Consider the following 19395-nt stretch of genomic DNA (forward strand, 5'->3'; position numbering starts at 1 on the left):
CATTGGAGAAAAGGTGCACAAATTTACTTGGTCATAGTTTTATGGGACATGGGAGCCTTCGGAATAAAGACCCAACCCCCCAGTGGAGCGCAAAGCTTAGACTCCGTCTTGAGGTTCCAGAAATAATGGAGGCTCGGATGCTGGCAAAGTAGGTTGTGGGAGGGGAGAGAGCAGGAACTCGGTTGAGGGTCAATCAACAATTCCTAGGGAGAAGTCAACGGGCTTGAGAAACACACAGTCATCTGGGGCAAAGTCTGTTGGGCCTGCAGAGCCGACAACAGTTTGTGACAAACGTCTGCCCAGGTTTGTTGAAAGAGAATGCCCTCCTGCAATATGGGTTTAGTTCATGAAAACTCGGAAAGGATCAGAAGTCATCATTTTCTTCTTTGGTAGGTCTGGACTTCAGGCAGACAAGGGAAATTCGGAGACTCCAATACTATAAAGAGCAGCTGGGCCAGGGAAGTCAGAGAGACCTTCAACTCCTTTTTCAGTTCAGCATGCTCAACATGCCGTATTTTGAAGCATCCACTTCTGAACCCCAACAATGTCAACATATAGCTTCATTTATTTTTCTTTCTTTTGATGCAGGATCATGCACTGTTGCCCAGGCTGGAGTGCAGAGGCATAATAATAACTCACTGCAGTCTTGACCTTCTGTGTCAAGCGTTCCTCCCACCTCAGCTTCCCTAGTCGCTTGAGACCCCAGGTGTGTGCCACCACACCTAGGTAATTTTTTTCTTTTGGTAGAGATGGAGTCGCACTGTGTTGTCCAGGCTTGTCTTGAACTCCTGAGCTCAAGCGATCCACTTGCCTCAGCCTCCCACAGTGCTGGGATTACAGGCACGAGCCATTGTGCCCAGCCCATATATCTTCATTTCTTTGGAATAAATGAAAAGCAACTATTGGTTTGCTTGGTGTTGTATGTTCAGGTTTAAAGAAGCTGTGAACACGTTTTCCAGAGTGGCTGTACCACTTTACGCTCCCACTAGCAATATATGAGTGATCCAGGTTTTCCAAACCCTCCCCAGCGTTTGGTGGTGTCGCTGTTTTCACTTTAGTCGTTCTGGCAGGTGTGCATGACTGATTTTCATTTGCATCTCACTAATGGCTGGTGACGCTGAATATCTTTTCACAGGCTCAGGTTCCATTTGCATGTCCTCCTCAATGAGATGCCTCTTCGCATCTCTTGCCCATTTTCCAATTGGATTGTTTGGCTTGTTGTTTGAGCGCTTGAGAGTGTTTTATACTCTCTAGATATTGATCCTTCTTGCTGTATTTGTTGTGGTGAGTGGTTGAAGCCTTCAGCCCATTATGCAGTTTTCTTATGAGGATAATGCACACCCATCTGGCTTCACAAATGGCAGGGTTCCTCCCTGGAGAGGGAGCGGGGCGGGTTATGATGCTGGGTTACTCCAGACGAGATCCTCCGCGAGCCTGTCTCTTACAGCCCTCGGTTCTCTTCCAACCCTGTGGGCATGTTGCGTCTCTGGCTCCCAGTTCTTCCTGACACATTTCCCACAGCTGGCTCCATCCTACACACTTTGGAGATGGTCATGAGCCCTTGATGATGACAAAGGGCTTTCACTTCTCCCTACAAGGCCGTGGATCTAGCCCATTCCTCAAACCATCTCAAAAAGCCACCTCCAGCCTAACGTCCCTTTTAACCTTTGCCTGTTGTTTTTGCCACAGATTCCAGGTTCCTATAGATCCTTGTCATGCATTGTGAATCAAAGCTAGTCTGAAAGACACAGAATAAACAGCAGAAAGGGATTTCACTGGAAAGCTTCATTAAGAACCATAGCTCAGGGCAGGGAAGCCTGTGTGCTGCAGGCTTGGCCACACCAGCCAATGGTTGAACAAGTCAGCACTGCGGGCGATGCCTCAGACAGGGTGAGCAGAAATGCAATCTACATAGACCCAAAGGTGCAGAAGAAAGGTCACAGGACTGGGCGCAGGAGCCTCCTGCTCACTGCGGGTGTGTGTGTGTGTGTGTGTGTGTGTGTGTGTGTGTGTGGCAGGGAGTGGGAGGTGGGGGGAGGAACAGGTGTCACATGACCTCTGCCCCCTAAACATCTGAACTGGAAAGTAAAGAGATCAGTCAGCCTCCTTCCACTCCAGACCTCTGGGATACTTAAAGTAAGTGTTGCAGGGTTTGTAGCATCTTGGAACATTTTTTCCTACATCACAGGAAAAAAAAAAAAAAAGAAAAGAAAAGTCAAGTCCAGTGAACTGGTTCCACTTCTTAAGAAACTGTGGTTTTGGCCAGGCACAGTGGCTCAAGCCTGTAATCCCAGCACTTTGCGAGGCCGAGGTGGGTGAATCACAAGGTAAGAAGTTCGGGACCAGCCTGGCCAAGATGGTGAAATCCCGTCTCTACTAAAAATACAAAAATTAGCCAAGAGTGGTGGTGGACACCTGTAGTCCCAGGTACTCGGGAGGCTGAGGCAGGAGTCATTGAACCTGGGAGGCAGAGGTTGCAGTGAGCCAAGATCGTGCCACTGCACTCCAGCCTGGGCAACATGGCGAGACTCCGTCTCCAAAAATAAGAAACTATGGTTTCCATAGCCTGAACTTGAGCAAAACTGGAACATCAGAAAATTATTTCCTCCTGCTGCATCTCTGATGGGGCAGCTGATCCAGTCCCTGGCTGTTTCCACAGGGAAAGCTGGGTGAACGGGGTGGGTCTTTATTGAGCTCCCTTTGACGTTCTTTCAGAAAATAGACATATTGTCCCCCTTCCCTCGCTCTGCCTCTTTCCATCGTCCTGGCCTCCTTTGGACCCATGGAAGGGGGTTCTTGTTGGAAGGGCTGATCTATGAGTCAGGCCCGCTTTCAGATGAGCTGCCAAGTTAGTTTACTTATTTTTTTCATCTAAACCCCAAATACCACAGAACCAGCACCTGCAATTTTTCCTAACGTATCCTTTGAACTTGCTGCAAGTTAAACCGTAGGAGGTTTCACTTCTCAGTTGCAACTCAGGGCGCCTTTCGCTATTTGCTTCCAAGAAGCACCCTGTTCCTTTCTACCCCGACTCCCATCAACAACTTTTTTTTTCCCCAAAAAAAGAAAAGAGGAATCAGAACTTCAGCAGCAGTGGCCTTTCTTGGCTCTGTGTGAACACTGTGGAGCAAATAAAGTCCTTGACTCCCTGGCCCTCCTCCCTCTCACGTCTGAGCTGGGAACACCATGCACAGCCACAGTGCTGAGGCAGGCAGAGAGGCAGACGGGTACAGCCAGACAGGACAGATGTAATTAGCAGCATCATTTTTCTTTGTGTGTGCAGAATAGATAGCATAATGCCACCACCCACATGATGCTTTGGCAAATGTACTGTCACTCATTTTCACAAACAATTCAATGGGTCTTTTAAAAGTGCCTACAACAAGCAAAGAAAGTCACGGAAAAAAAAAAAACAGAGTGACAACTCAGCCCAAGTTCCAAAGTTACTTGAGAGTTGTTCTGGGAGTAACGAGACCAAACCAACTTCAAGTTCAATCTGATCCAAGTTCAGATGGACAGAGCCTGGCATCCATGGGGCAGGCAGTGGCGCCAGATTCACCGTCAGATAAAGTGAGCTCAGATGCCACCGTGTTTCTGATGTAGCTGTCAAATGATGCCTCTGAGTCGTACTTTTTCTGTCTGCTTAACGGGCACATTGATACTTGTGTGTCTATTTCTAGACTTGCTGTGGGGCTGGAGGGAGACCACTTGGGAGGGGAAGTCTTTGTGATCTATGGAGTGGGGGTCATTGTTAAGGAAGAGCCTCAGGAATTCAAGCCACAAAGATAGTGCCATTCCTAAGGTAAATCAAGGGAATAAGAAGCCTTTCAATCCCACATCCTACAGCAGCGAGCGTTAACTGCTCCCCACTGGCAATCCTCCAGGTCTCTCTCCTCGTGAAGCCCAAGGTTCAATGCAGTAACCCACATATGCTCCAGCACCCACATGGTCCAGTCTTGAGCACGTGTGCAGCTGGAGAAGCACAGTCCAGTGTGTTTTTCTTCTGTTTCCCCAACAGAGTGAAGGACAGCCCAGTAGTAAGTTCTGATGATTTGTTAATTTATTAATTTTTAATGCATTTTTATTTTTATCCTATTTTATTGAGAAGGAGTCACCCTGTTGCCCAGGCTGGAGTGCAGTGGTGCAATCTCGGCTCACTGCAACCTCCGCCTCCTGGGTTGAAGCAATTCTCTTGCCTCAGCCAGCTAATTTTTGTATTTTTAGTAGAGATGGGGGTTCACCATGTTGGCCAGGCTGGTCTCGAACTCCTGACCTCAGGTGATCCACCCAGGTCAGCCTCCCAAAGTGCTGAGATTACAGGCGTGAGCCACCTCACCCAGCTGAGTTCCTATCTTTCCTGAGAAACATCTTTGAAAACATAAACACACAGCCTCTCAGAGTTGGAGGAAACTTCAGTGTCCAATTAGTCCAATCCCTGGTGATGTCTGATCTCCCCTTACAACATCCTGGCAGTTGACCTCCCAGCCTCTGCTCAACTGCCTCTTGGGAGCGGGAACTCCCCTCCTACCCCCTGAGGCTGAGCAGATCATATTTGATTTTTTTCCAAGAAAACCGTCCCCAAAGGACACGTTGGCCTTCCCATCCGCAAACCCGACTCCCACTGGTGGTGTTGGGAGGTTGAAGGAGGTGACACAGAAGTGTCCACACAGTCCCTGGTGTACAGCAGGTGCCCAAAATGTTTAAACAGATGAATGTTCTCAAGGAAAATGATTTAAACTTGATCAGTCAGTTGCTTTCAAGAAGGGAGCTGGACAGGCATGAGTATGAAGGCAGCTGGGACACGCTGCTCACTGGGCCTGCCGTCGAAAATGGCACAGGGTGTGGCTCTGCCAGCTCCTCCCACCGGGACCTGAACAACTTGCTCGGCCTGTGACCCCAGCTCTTCACTAAGACAATGGGGCTAACGGCTCCTGTTCTGTGGGCCCACAGGCCATTTTCAGTTTTAGTGGAAATAATGTAGTGGAAATAATTCTGTTATTAAGGAATAAAGATCACGGAACAGTCCCAATGTCTCAATTTATAATCTTATTTATTTATTTTTAAGACAAGGTCTCAATCTGTCACCCAGGCTGGAGTACAGTGGTGCAGTCATGGCTCACTGCAGCCTCCTGGGCTCAAGCAATTCTCCCGCCTCAGTCTCCCAAGTAGCTAGGATGACAGGTGCATGCCACCCACCACAACCAGCTAATTTTTGAGAGATGGCATCTTACTATGTTTCCAGGACTGGTCTCAAATTTTCGGGTTCAAGTAATCTTCCTGCCTTAACCTCCCAAAATGTTGGGATTACAGGTGTGAGCCACCGCACCTGGCTTCCATTTATAATTTTAATCATTCTCCAAGGAGATATTGATTTTTCATAGAAAAAGAGGCCCAAACTCCTCCTACCTATCAAGACTTGGGGAAAATGGCCTCATTTGATGTGTGTAGGGTGAGTAGGAAATAGAAATTTGTGACACTCCCTATCCCTGAAAAACTGCAGTAACACTGTTAAACCCAGCCTGGCAGCAAGTTGTGCCCTGAAGATGTGTTACTTACTCCTCTCCACTCTCAGCTGCTGGAGGAACTTGAGGGCAGGGCTGGGCTTGCTCCTCTCTGGGTCCGTCACAGCCTGGAGCTCAGTGACTGTCACACGAGATGTCCTCCGCCAGCAAGTATGGGGGTCAGTGAGGGGCATTTCACGGCCGCTGAAATGAATCTCATTGGCAGTTGAGCCCTTCTTTTCCTGCTCTTTCCCATTTTCTTCCCTGAGAGTGGACTCCATTAATATGCTTTGGCTCTGTGTCCCCACCCAAATCCCATCCCAAATTGTAGTCCCCACGTCTCAAGGGAGGGACCTGTATACAATCCTTACGTTTGGAGGGAGGGAGGTGATTGGATCATGGAGGTGGCTTCCATGTTGTTCTTGTGGTAGTGAGTCCTCACAAGATCTGATGGTTTTCTAAGTGTTCGACACTTCCTCCTTCACACCCTCTTCTCTTCTGCTGCTGTGGAAGACCTGCTTGCTTTCTTCCCCTTTGGCCATGATTATACATTTCCTGAGGCCCTCCCAGCCATGTGGTACCGGGAGTCAATTAAACCTCTTTCCTTTATAAATCACCCAGTTTCGAATTTCTTTATAACAGTATTAGAACGGACTAATACATCCGTCAAAGAGGATTTGTCCTAACGCATAAGGGGACACTGAGGATGAGACATTTTACAGCTCATCGGTGTTTGCCCTGAAACTCCAATGGCTCCTTAATCCCCCACAAGATTCATCTGGGGTGTGCTTGAGGGAAAGGGACCAGGGCTTGAGGGTTGGAGCTCCTGACCAAGCAAGGGCTTTGAGGAGGACAGAACACCGGAGTGCAGGTCCAACGACAGTCCTTGTCCCATCCTGCCGGCTAGGATCGGCATCCCCGTTCCCCCTTCAGCCTGCTTCCCACCTATCCCAAGAGGGCTGGCCGGGGTTGCTCCCAAAGACCTCGTCCACTCTGTAGTCATTAAACTGCTGGTGAAAGTCCCTGAGGTGGCCTGAGGGTTAATAACTTGTAAAGTCAGACGGCCACAGGTGGAACAGAGCAGAGACGGCCACAGGTGGAACAGAGCAGAGATGGCCACAGGTGGAACAGAGCAGAGACGGCCACAGGTGGAACAGAGCAGAGATGGCCACAGGTGGAACAGAGCAGAGACGGCCGCAGGTGGAACAGAGCAGAGATGGCCACAGGACTCGGAGGGTGTGAACAGCTCCAGGGACCCAAGTCAAGTCAGGCACTGGCAGAGAGCTTGGCCTCTGTTTTCTGAGGTTGCAGTGAGCCAAGGTCGCACCTCTGCACTCCAGCCTGGGTGTCTCAAAATAAATAAATAAATAATATTTTTTTTTTAAAAAAAAGGATATTTCAAAATGTTCTATAGCTTGGGAATTTTGAATATGGAGTCGGTATTAGATGATATTGGGAATTATTGTTCATTTTATCAGGTGTACTAAATGTCCTTGCTTTAGGTGAAGCATTATGTCTGATTTTCTTTGAAATAGTTTGCCAGCAAAACATGAGCAGAGAAAAGAAATATGGCAGAGCGTTCATTATTAAGTCAAGGCAATGGTTTTGTTATGGTTGTACTTTTACCTTTCAGGTTATTTTGAAATTGTCCTAATAAAAAATTTGTTAAAAGTGATGGGTAAAAAAATAAAATAAAAAATAAATAAAAAAATAATAAATAATAAATACAAAAGAAAGTGATGGGTTAGTGGCAAATTGAGCAAAATGATTTGTCAGCACTGAAAAGTCAGTAATGTCAAAATACAGACAACTCCACTGAAACTCCTCCCAACTCTGCCACGGGATCGGACATGAGCAAAATGGCACCTTGGCTGCTGAAGCTTTTGTGAAGTAGACAATCTCCCTAATGGAAAAACAGAGAATACAACCCCAAAAAGCACACACATGGAGGAGGGGTCGCTTTCTTTTCACTCCACATGACTGGATGAGGAGGCGAGGATAGGGTGTGTGGATTATCCATCTGCTGAAAACTGAGACACCAGAGTTGGCCGGAGGAAGACAGCCCAGTGGGAGGCCCACGACCCTCACTACCCCACCCCCAGCATCACCACAGTCCCCAGCTCACGTCTCACGTTCCACCTGGAGGGACTTCTCAAGAAGATGCTTGCTATGATCAGAATGTTTGTGCCCTCACCCCCAAATTCATGTTGAAACTAAAAACCAAAAGTATTAAGAGGTAGGACCTTTTGGAGGTCATGAGGCTGGAGACTTCACCAATGAAATTTGTACCCTTGGCTGGGCGCGGTGGCTCAAGCCTGTAATCCCAGCACTTTGGGAGGCCGAGGCAGGTGGATCACGAGGTCAAGAGATCGAGACCATCCTGGTCAACATGGTGAAACCCCGTCTCTACTAAAAATATAAAAAATTAGCTGGGCATGGTGGCACGTGCCTGTAATCCCAGCTACTGAGGAGGCTGAGGCAGGAGAATTGCCTGAACCCAGGAGGCGGAGGTTGCGGTGAGCCGAGATTGCGCCATTGCACTCCAGCCTGGGTAACAAGAGCGAAACTCCATCTCAAAAAAAAAAAGAAAAGAAAAGAAAAGAAATTTTTACCCTTATCAAGGGGGCCCCAGAGAGCCCCTTGCCCCTTCTACCATTCAAGGACACAGGGAGACATGTCCATTTATGAACAAAGCTGGTCCTTGCCAGGCCCCAAATCTGCCAGCACCCTGGTAGTGGACTTCCCAGATTCCAGAACTGGGAAAAATAAATGTCTGTTTTTTCTAAGCCATTCAGTCGAAGGTATTTTGTTACCGAAGCCCAAACACACAAACACAGGGCCCCTTAAAAACCACACCCCAGGCCTGGCGCGGTGGCTCACGTCTATAATACCAGCACTTTGGGAGGCTGAGGCGAGTAGATTATCTGAGGTTAGTTCAAGACCAGCTTGGCCAACATGGTGAAACCCTGTCTCCACTAAAAAGACAAAAATTAGCCAGGGTAGTGGTGTGTGCTTGCAGTACTAGATACTTGGGAGGCTGAGGCAGGAGAATCACTCAAACATGGGAGGCAGAGGTTGCAGTGAGCCAAGATCACGCCGTTGCACTCCAGCCTGGGTGACAGAGCAAGACTCTATCTCTAAAAAACAAAACAAAACAAACAAAAAAACCTGCACCCCAGGCTGGATGCAGTCAGTGGCTCACGCCTCTAAACTCAGCCCTTTGGGAGGCTGAGGTGGCAGATCACTTGAGGTCAGGAGTTCGAGATCAGCCTGGCGAACATGGTGAAACCCCATCTCTACTAAAAATAACAAAAATTAGCCAAGCATGGTGGCATGTGCCTACAATCCCAGCTACTCGGGAGGCTGAGGCACAAGAACCTGGGAGGCAGAGGTTAGAGTGAGCCAAGATTATGCCACTGCACTCCAGCCTGCATGACAGAGCAAGACTCTGTCTCAAAAATAAAAATAAAATAAAGTGGTGGGAAAGAGAGAAGTTTAGTATCTGAGCCATAGTGAGCCTTAAGCCTCTGTGCACACAGGCAGTCATTTACTGATCTCTTTGTTAATCTAACTTTAGTCCCAGGCAGTTTGCTGTATAAAGTCCTGCAGTTCTTCAAGTAATAAACTCACATCAAAACATTGTTTCCGAGCATTAAAAAAATATATAGCACTGATTTAAAAAGTGAATGAAGTGAACAAAGGTCTCCCACTAATGGCCTTGGTGGAATATTTGAGAGGGTTTTGGAGCCAGCAAAGGCCCAAGTAGAGAGTGGGGTGGCGGCGGGGGAGGGGGGTGTCGAAAACCAATAAAAGGAGGCAGAAGAAAACGTCAGCGCAAGCCCATGCCTCAAAACGTCATCTTCCTGCGGGAGGTGAACTGCCTGAACTGTGGGGGCCAGAAAGGATGGGAGCAGCTGCCCCGCCTTCCTGCCCAGTCCCAGCCTAAGAAGAGGCTCTCCCCAGAGCACCCTTCTAAGAGAGAGAAGGAGAAAAGCTGGAGGGTGTCGGTCCGAAGAGGATGGGCCCCCAGGGCCTTGGAGGGTCCTCCCCTGCTGCAGGACCTGCAAGAATCGCGGCAGCGGCTCCCTCTACAGCTCACTAGCTCCCCCGTGAGCTCAAGCCAGGAATTTCAGGCAGGCTGTCGGGGTCCCCAGAGTTCCTTCTACTCCGAGGAGCCTGGGGAGCCCGGGACCTCCCAGAAAAGCATGCGGGCAGCTCTGCCCTAGGAAACCATGGCTCTTGTCAAGAAAAAGTCACTGAGATCCAAGCGGCTCCTCCAAAGAATGCCTACTGAATTCTCTTCCCCTTCCTTCGGAAGCAAAATGTCTGGAGAGGCAACAGCCCGGCTCCAGGATGGAAATTGAGCCATATTCGCTGCTGGGTCACCTGCCACCCAGCTCTCCCTCTCACTTCACTGGCTTCCCCCTGCATGTCCCCCTCTGGGCCCTAACCCTCTCCTGAGAGTCCCTCACTCCACCCCTGGTTTCGAGCCTGCAATCATTTGAATGACATTCAGGTCCAGCTGGCTGCTGGTCCATCAGTGACTCGAACGTGGGGGAACATCGTGTACGTGTGTGGGAAGCTGGGGGGAGGGGTGCTGGGGGGGACAGTGAAAGAGCCCCAGGCAAGGATCCAGACTCAGACCCGGCCGGGAATCTGCTACCCTTCCCTGCTCCGCCTTAGGCAGACCACATGACCTCTCCCTGGTTTGGTGGCCTCATAATAATCACGAAGGTTTATTAAGCCGCTGTGTGCAAGGCATTGTGCTGTGCACGTTGCATGTATTATCTCACTGGGTTTTATATAGTGATAGGGTCTGAATGTTTGTGCCATCCCCACCCCCACTCCAAATTCACATGTTGAAACCTAATCCCCAGTGTGATGGTATTGAGAGGCAGGGCCAGCTGGGGTGCAGAGGCTCACACCTATAATCCCAGCACTTTGGGAGGCCAAGGCGGGTGGATCACTTGAGGTCAGGAGTTTGAGACCACCCTGGCCAACAGTGCAAAACCCCGTCTCTACCAAAACTACAAAAATTAGCCAGGCGTGGTGGTACATACCTGTAACCCCAGCTACTCAGGAGGCTGAGGCAGGAGAGTCGCTTGAACCCAGAAGGCGGAGGTTGCAGTGAGCTGAGATTGCACCATTGCACTCCAGCCTGGGTGACAGAGCAAGACTTTGTCTCAAAAAAAAAAAAAAAAAAAAAAGGGGGGGTTGAGATCCAAGATGGCTGATCACTAACAGCTCGGGATTGTAGCTCCCACTGAAAGCGCAAAGAACGAGAGGACGCCACACCTTCACATGAATTCTTGTTGCTCACCCACCAGGAGATTCCCAGCGGAGGAGCCCCACGGGTCGCCAGCGCGACTCTTGTGACCGGCGAGGCGGTTTTGCCGGTGCCTTGGAGCGACGGTTCTTGGTGCAGAGTCGGAAAAGCACCATTAATCTTAACGCCGCTGATTTGGTCGGTGCAGTGGGTTGCTCAGATTTCGGCGCTGAGAATCAGTAAGTTGGATGTCCACTTGGAAACCTAATTACAAAGACGGTGAATTCAAAGACCACAGACGGATAAATTTATAACGAAGGGAGGAAAACGGCCAAAAAAGGCTGAGAATGCCCAAGATCAGAACGCCTCTCCCGCAGCGGGGGATCACAGTTCCTCATCAGCAACGAAACAAGGCTTGATGGAGAACGACTGTGTTCCAATTACAGAAGCAGGCTTCAAAATGTGGATAATGAGAAACTTCTGTGAATTAAAAGAACTTGTTCTAACACAATCTAAAGAAACTAAGAACTTTGAAAAAAGATTTGACGAAATGTTAACAAGAATGCACAATTTAGAGAGGAAAATAAGTGAATTGATGGAGCTGAAAAACACAATAGGAGAACTACGTGAAGTATGCACAAGTTTTAACAGCCGAATTGATCAAGCAGAAGAAAGGATATCAGAGGTCGAAGACCAACTTAATGAAATAAAACTAGAAGACAAGATTAGAGAAAAAAGGATAAAAAGGAACGAGCAAAGTCTCCAAGAAATATGGGACTATGTGAAAAGACCTAATCTACGCTTGATAAGTGTACCTGAATGTGACGAAGAGAATGAATCCAAGCTGGAAAATGCGCTTCAGGACATTATTCAGGAAAATTTTCCCAGCCTAGTAAGGCAGGATAATATTCAACTCCAGGTAATACAGAGAACACCACAGAGATACTCCTCAAGAAGAGCAACTCCAAGGCACATAATCGTCAGATTCACCAGGGTTGAAATGAAGGAGAAAATACTAAGGGCAGCCAGAGAGAAAGGTCAGGTTACCCACAAAGGGAAGCCTATCAGACTTACAGCAGATCTCTCAGCAGAAACCCTACAAGCCAGAAGAGAGTGGGGGCCAATATTCAACATCCTTAAAGAAAAGAACTTTCAACCCAGAATTTCACATCCAGCCAAACTAAGCTTCACAAGTGAAGGAAAAATAAAGTTTTTTGTGAATAAGCAAGCACTCAGAGATTTCATCACCACCAGGCCTGCTTTACAAGAGCTTCTGAAAGAACCACCACACATAGAAAGGAACAAACAGTATCAGCCTTTCTAAAAAAATTATCAGAAAGAGAATCAATATAATGAAGAATTTACATCAACTAATGAACAAAATAGCCAGCTAATGGCAGTATTAAACTCACATATATTATTATTAATTCTAAATTTAAATTAACTAAATCCCCCAATCCAAAGACAGGCAATTTGAATAAAAAACTAAAACCCATCAGTATGCTGCATCCAGATCCATCTCACATTCAAGGATACACAAAGACTCCAAACAAGGGATGGAGAAAGATTTACCAACCAAACAGAGAGCTAAAATAAATAAATAAAAAGCAGAAGTTACAATTAAGCAACAAAGATCAAAAGAAGCAAAGAAGGACATTATATAATGATAAAAGGATCAATGCAACAACAAGAAGAGCTAAAGATCCTAAATACATACGCACCCAATACAGGAATACGCAGACATACAAGACTTATAAAGAGACTTAGACTCCCACACAATAATAGTGGGAGACTTCAACATTAATACTAGACAGATCAATGAGACAGAAAATTAACAACGATATTCAGAACTTGAACTCAGATCTGGAACAAGTAAATGTAATTAACATTTATAGAACTCTCCACTTTAAATATACAAAATATACACTCTTATCAGTACCACATCATATCAACTTAGAAGTTTAAAAGAAATCTTGGTTGGCTCCTTGTTTGTTATTCTCTTCCCTCATTTTCTTTTATATCTCCATTATTAAGGACAATTATAGGCATACCCATATTTAGACTGCATTCTAGCCCGGGCAATAAAGCAATACCCCCATCCTCTCTCCCTCTTCCTCTTTCTCTTTCTTCCTCTTCTTTATTCTTTTTCTAAAAAAAAAAAAAAAAAAAAAAAAAAGGCAGGGCCTTTCAAGGGTGATTAGATCATGAAGGCTCTAGGTCAGCACCCGAATGAATGGGAATCAGTGCCCAGAGAGCCTAGGAAACCTGCTTGCCCTTTCCAGCTCAGCATGTGTCCGGCGTGTGAGGACGTAAAAGGCACCGTTGATGAGTAACAGGCTCTCACCAAACACCTCATTCTGTCAGAGTCTTTATCTTGGGTTTCTCAGCCCCCAGAACTGTGAGCAATAAATATCTGTTGTTTATAAGTTACGCAGTCTAAGGTATTTTGTTATAGCAGCCAAAACAGACTAAGGCTGCTATAACTATCATTATTATAATTATTATATTATAATGTGATCCCATCTAATAGGTGAGAAAACTTGGGCTTGGAAAGATGCGTGGTAGCTTACGCAAGCTCACAGGACTAGTAAGCGAGGGAGCTGGGATAGAATTTAGGCTGTCGAACTTCATGACATGAATGTAAACACAATTCTCATGCTAACCAATACTAAAATCATAGTAATAAATAATGAGGCTGGGCATGGTGGCTTATTCCTGTAATCCTAACACTTTAGGAGACTGAGGTGGGTGGATCACCTGAGGTCAGGAGTTCGAGACCAGTCTGGCCAACATGGTGAAACACTGTCTCTACTAAAAATACAAAAATTAAGCCAGGCGTGGTGGTGCACGCCTATAAACCCAGCTGGTCGGGAGGCTGAGGCTGGAGAATTGCTTGAACCTGGGAAGTGGAGGGTGCAGTGAGCCGAGATCACACCGCTGTACTCCAGCCTGGGTGACAGAGCACAACTCTGTCTCAAATAATAATAATAATAATAATAATAGTTGACGGAGGTTTTTTTAGTGCTAAGGTTCTGGGGAAACCTACAAATTCAGTAAAGGTGGACCCACATTTTCATGCTTTCAGGTCATAGTGAGTAATCTCGCTCCCTTAGGAAAAAAAAAAAAGTATTCCCTCTGAGAGGCACAGGGGCAGCCTCCTGGGAGATCCGTCTTGCCTCTGCCTCTGCAATCAGCCAGGATCTGCAGACACAGATATTTATTTATGAGGCAGCCTGTGACGCTCTGTTTCTTCCTCCATCCTTATGAGGGCGAGAGGGGCAACAGGAGACCAAAAGCCACATACTTGCCAAGTCATCCTTCCTCTGGAGACCAAGAAGCAGCAGATTCTTTTCCTGGGAAACAACACTATCAAGCAGACATCTGTTACTCTTAGCGATCTGTATGCCATAACAGTTTAAAAAACAGAGTTTAAATGCTTAAATAAGAAGAAAACAGTTTGCCTCTGTTGCAAAGCAGCACATAAACGGTGCTGGAATTAGCACAAGGGAAACATTTATCTTTCCTAGATAATCTCAAAACAGGACTCTTTTTGGATTGTATATAATTATGTTTATTGGCGTGGAAAGATGCTCGTGATATATCCCTAAAGGAAAAAAAAAAAACTGGTTGCAAACACAAACCGGACTTTTTAAAGGATCTTTGACTCTGCCTTCCTGGCTGGGGCCGGGCCCTCTGTGTGTCCTGTAGAAGAAAGGGTAGCATGGGTTGAGATTGGCAGGGTGGCAGCCTTTTCCCCGGGAGAACAGAGATAGAGTCCCATTTTCTAGCAGGAATGACCAAGGATTTTCTAAGCTGGATAAGCCCAGCCTGGTGTAGTGATGGATGGCAGGTTCTGGGAATCCAAAAGACCTGGGTTCCCGTCCTAGCCCCACTGTGAGTCGTGGTGACCTGGTGCAGGTTCGATGCCGCTGGAGCTCACTTCTCCACTAACACAGTGGCAGTCACACCCTCTACACAAAGGGTAGGTGCTCATGAAAGGGTGGGCTGCTCTCCCTCTAATCGGTGGATTTTTTTTTTTTTTTTTTTTTTTGAGCCGAAGTCTCACGCTGTCACCCAGGCTGTAGTGCGGTAGCACAATCTTGGCTCACTGCAACCTCCGCCTCCCAGGTTCAAATAATTCTCCTGCTTCAGTCTCCTGTGTAGTTAGGGTTACAGACATCCACCACCATGCCCAGCTAATTTTTATATTTTTAGTAGAGATGGGGTTTCACCATGTTGACCAGGCTGGCCTCAAACTCCTGACCTCAAGATCTGCCTGTCTCGGCCTCCTAAAGTTCTGGGATGACAGGAATGAGCCACTACACCCAGCTTCCAATCTGTGTTTTTATGACAATGACATAGATTGGCCATGACCCATAGACGACCCTGGCGTGCTGGGCTGTGAATGAGGTCAACCAAAATGTTAGATCCTGACCCATGTGGTGTTAATTTACTCACTCCAGGAACATTTCTGGAGTGCCTGCTTATGGCTACCATGGGCCAGGCACCAGGCTGGCTGCGGGGAGCACAGTAAAGAGACCTGGTCCCTGTCCTTGCCAGGAGAGGCCACAAATTGGTAACAGTCAGACAGCCATGTACTGGCTCTGAAGGGGCCAGGCAGGAGCATGAAGGAGGAGCAGCTGCTTCGAGGGCTTCGGTCTCCTCCTCAGGAGCTAACACACAGACTGAGGCCTGAAGGATGAGAAGGGGACAGTCACACCAGGGTCAGTGGGAAGCCACTCCGCGCAGAGGCCGTGGCCCACGCAAAGGCTGCAGGAAACAGCATCCTGCCTTGTTCGCGGTCTGCTTCAGGTCCACGAGGCTTGGAAGGGCCGGTCACAGAGGATGCAGGGTGAGGTGGGGCTGAGCTGCATCTCCTGAGCCTTGGTTATGATTTGAATTTTTATGTTGAAAACAAGAAAAAGGCACAAAAGGGGCTTAAGCAGAATGAGCAGCATGGCTGTTTGTTAAAAGCTGGATACTAGGCTGGAAGCAGTGGCTTGCACCTGTAATCCCAGCACTTTGGGAGGCTGAGGCTGGAGGATCACCAGACCAGCCTGGCAACATAGGGAGACCCCATCTATAAAAAAAAAAAATTGCAGATGAGCCAGGTGTGGTGATGTGTGCCGATAGCACCAGCTATTCAGGAAGCTGAAGTGGGAGGATCACTTGAGCCCAGGGGTTTGAGGCTGCAGTAAGCTGTGACCACATCACTGCGCTCCAGCCTGGACAACAGAGTGAGACCCAGTCTCCAAAAAAAAAAGGATACTAGATGAAGATGAGGGGGAGGGGTGTGAAGTGAAGAGGACAGACCAGCGAGGAGGAGGCTGCCGCCACAGCCTCTGGGCAAGAGATGAGGTGACCTGGTCAGGCCCCATGGCCATGGAGATGGGAGGCATGGACACGGTGAAGCTATATTTTGGAGAAGAATCTAGAGGTCTTACTGATGATCAGATGTTGAAGTGCAGGACAGAGGAGACGCTCAGGCCACTTCCAGCTGCCCCTACACAGTGGCCTCGTGGGAATCAGGAAAAGGGCCCCATTTCTTGGCAGATGCTGCACTGGGAACACCCCCAAGCCAAGCATGCAGTACAGGCCACCTGTGCAAGACCCTCACCTTGAGGCCCTCACTTGCAAGTGCAAAGTTGCTCAAGCCTCTGATCCCTACTCCGAGACCTGAGCAACTTTGGACGTGCAGAGCTTGCCGTATCTGTGGCAATCCTAGGGGAGCCCTGGGCTCTGCCCAAGCTTTGGGGACCATTTCCACACAGTGCCTCTACCCCTGGCTCCAGCTGTGCATGAAGTTTCTTCCCTCCCTGCCTGGGCACCAGACTTTTTACAGTACTCACTGCCTTGTACGCAACTAACCCTGTGAAGAAAACAATTTTTAAAACCCTGGAAGCTAATGTTACAAGACCATTTAGCACTGAAATAAATGCAAGTTCTAGAACATCTGCAGCCAAAGTGAAAGTAAATAATGACAGAATGTGAGTCATGAGTAGTTTGCAAAGCTTGTAAACAAAGCATCCTCCTAAATTCAGAGCCAGGCCTGAGAGTTGGGTACCAATTAATCAGCCCTTAACTCTATCACACACAAAAGGACACATGTCCTCATTAGCAAGCCATGAGGGGAACTTAGCTAACTGATTGTCACTTTATTATCTGGAGTTCACTTAAAACTGAAATAAAAAGCGTGTCCCCCAAAGCACAGAGCACTCATTCTCACTTTGTTTGAAAGAATCACTTCACTGCTAGTGTCAACATGAAGCTTAACATCCACTGGGAAAGGCAAAACAACCCCGCTCGTAACTGAAGAGATGAGCCCAACCAGCCAGGAACGTCCCTTCCATCCCTCTCCCGGGGCTTGCTGGTCACTTTCTTTCTGATGGTAGTTGTTGGTGCAGACCTCACATCCTCTCCTGGCCAGTTGCTCTCCAAGGGCAGGGTTAATGCCTCATTCTTTCATCCCTGACATTCCCGTGTCTAGTATGTGGCCTGGATGTAGTAGGTGCACATTAAACATCTGTCGTGGTATGAGTGGATGAGCATCTTTCCCAAAAGGCCAGTGTTCACCCCCGGGGGCCCTGTCTAGGCAGAGGATGGACCAAAAAGGGATCTGGGTCAGGAGACAGAAGGTTTGGCTCCCATCGCAGACTCTGCCACTCACAAGCACATGCTCATGTGAGTCGCGTCTTCCGTTCTGGTGTTCCCATCTCTAAAACAGGAGGAATACCTGTCCCCCCACTTTTTAAGGTTTTGTGATGATGCAATGGGAAAGAAGCACCTGGAAAGGGGTTCCACAAGTGTGATGTGATTCCCTTCACACCTCAGAGTGGTGGTTCTGCAATTGAGAAGGCAGGACAGTGCAGGACCACAGTTAGAAATGGAGCACAGCTTACTCTCAGAAAGCCAGTAGGTAAGCAGAGTGGATCTGGAGGTATAATGAATGACTGCAAAGTCACAGAAGACAAGGCTGCCTAGGCTGTGCTCTCTGCACATGGGAACTAGAAATCAGAGTACAAACTATGGAGCCAGCTGATAACACAAATATGGGAGTGGCCTGCTGTAAGGCAATAGGGAATGGTGGGGCCTGTGGCCAACTAGAGATTATACTCATGCTCTGCCTCAGCCATTTGCAAAAAGATTTAAAACTTACACCCCCTGAAACAGCAAAACGCATCTATGGCCTGCTGGCTGGGAGTCTGAGACCCCTGTGGATGGTTGTATCAAGCATGTCTTTTTTGTTTTTTTCAAATGGAGTCTCGCTCTGTCGCCCAGGCTGGAGTGCAGTGGTGTGATCTTGGCTTACTGCAATCTCTGCCTCCCAGGTTCCAGCAATTCTCCTGCCTCAGGCTCCTGCGTATCTGGGATTACAGGTGTGCGCCACCACACTGGCTAATTTTTGTATTTTTTAGTAGAGACAGAGTTTCACCATGTTGGCCAGGCTAGTCTCAAACTCCTGACCTTAGGTCATCCACCCACCCCAGCCTCCCAAAGTGCTGAGATTACAGGCATGAGCCACCGCAGCCCAGCCACGAGCATGACTTTTTATTCCTATGCTTTGACACTTGGGGCCTTCTCGACACTGGAAAGACTGCCCTTCCTAGGCAGGGCCCCCTAATTCCTAGAGATAGTAAACAAATAGTGTGCCTTTCATATGCAAAGCAACCAATCCAGAGCATGTAACCCAGATGCCTCCTTGATCGGCCTCTCACACTGTAGCCCACTACCCATCTGCCCTAAGCACCCCAGGGGCTGGCCAGACAACTAGGAACAGTCCCTATCCCCCAGAGCCTGCTGAAATGACTCAAACCAGCCCATCTGAAGCCTGTTTACCCTGCTTGCCTTTTCCAAAGAAACCACAGTAAAGGTTCTTGCCCACGTTTTCCCCCTGGGCTGCCTCCTGACCCTGGCGCTCCCCCTACACGGCCCTGCATGATTACCGCGTGCCCCCTCTGCTTAGGAACTGTGGGTAACAAAGCATCTCTCCAATGGCAGTTGTCTCCTGACCTGTTGGCCTCATTAGGCCTAAATAATAAGAAAACCTACATGTTCATACATCTGTAAACCCCGCTGAAGCACAGATCATCATGGCTACTTTATTTTCCCCAGTGAATCTTGGCACCTAGTACAGTTCAGGTACATTGAAGACACAATTTCTTCTTCTTCTTCTTTCTTTTTTTTTTTTTTTTTTTTTGGAGACAGAGTTTTCCTCTGTCACCCAGGCTGGAGTGCAGTGATGTGATCCCAGCTCACTGCAACCGTTGGCTCTGGGTTCAAGCGATTCTCCTGCCTCTGCCTCCTGAGTAGCTGGGATTGCTGGCATGCGCCATCATGCCCAGCTAATATTTGTATTTTTAGTAGAGATGGAGTTTCACCACATTGGCCATGCTGGTCTCAAACTCCTGACCTCAGGTGATCCACCCGCCTTGGCCTCCCAAACTGCTTGGATTACAGGTGTGAGCCACCATGCCCGGCACAATTTCAAACTAATCGATGAATGAACGGGCATAGTGATGAAAGCAAAGGGGCTGGGCAGAAGCATCTATTTGGCTACTTGGATCCCCTACACTTCAGCCTCACGTCTGCAATTGCTTCAGGACACTAAGCGCTGCACGTTCCTCAGTT

This window comes from Saimiri boliviensis, chromosome 12 (genome assembly GCF_048565385.1).
Source record: "Saimiri boliviensis isolate mSaiBol1 chromosome 12, mSaiBol1.pri, whole genome shotgun sequence".
Taxonomy (NCBI): domain Eukaryota; kingdom Metazoa; phylum Chordata; class Mammalia; order Primates; family Cebidae; genus Saimiri; species Saimiri boliviensis.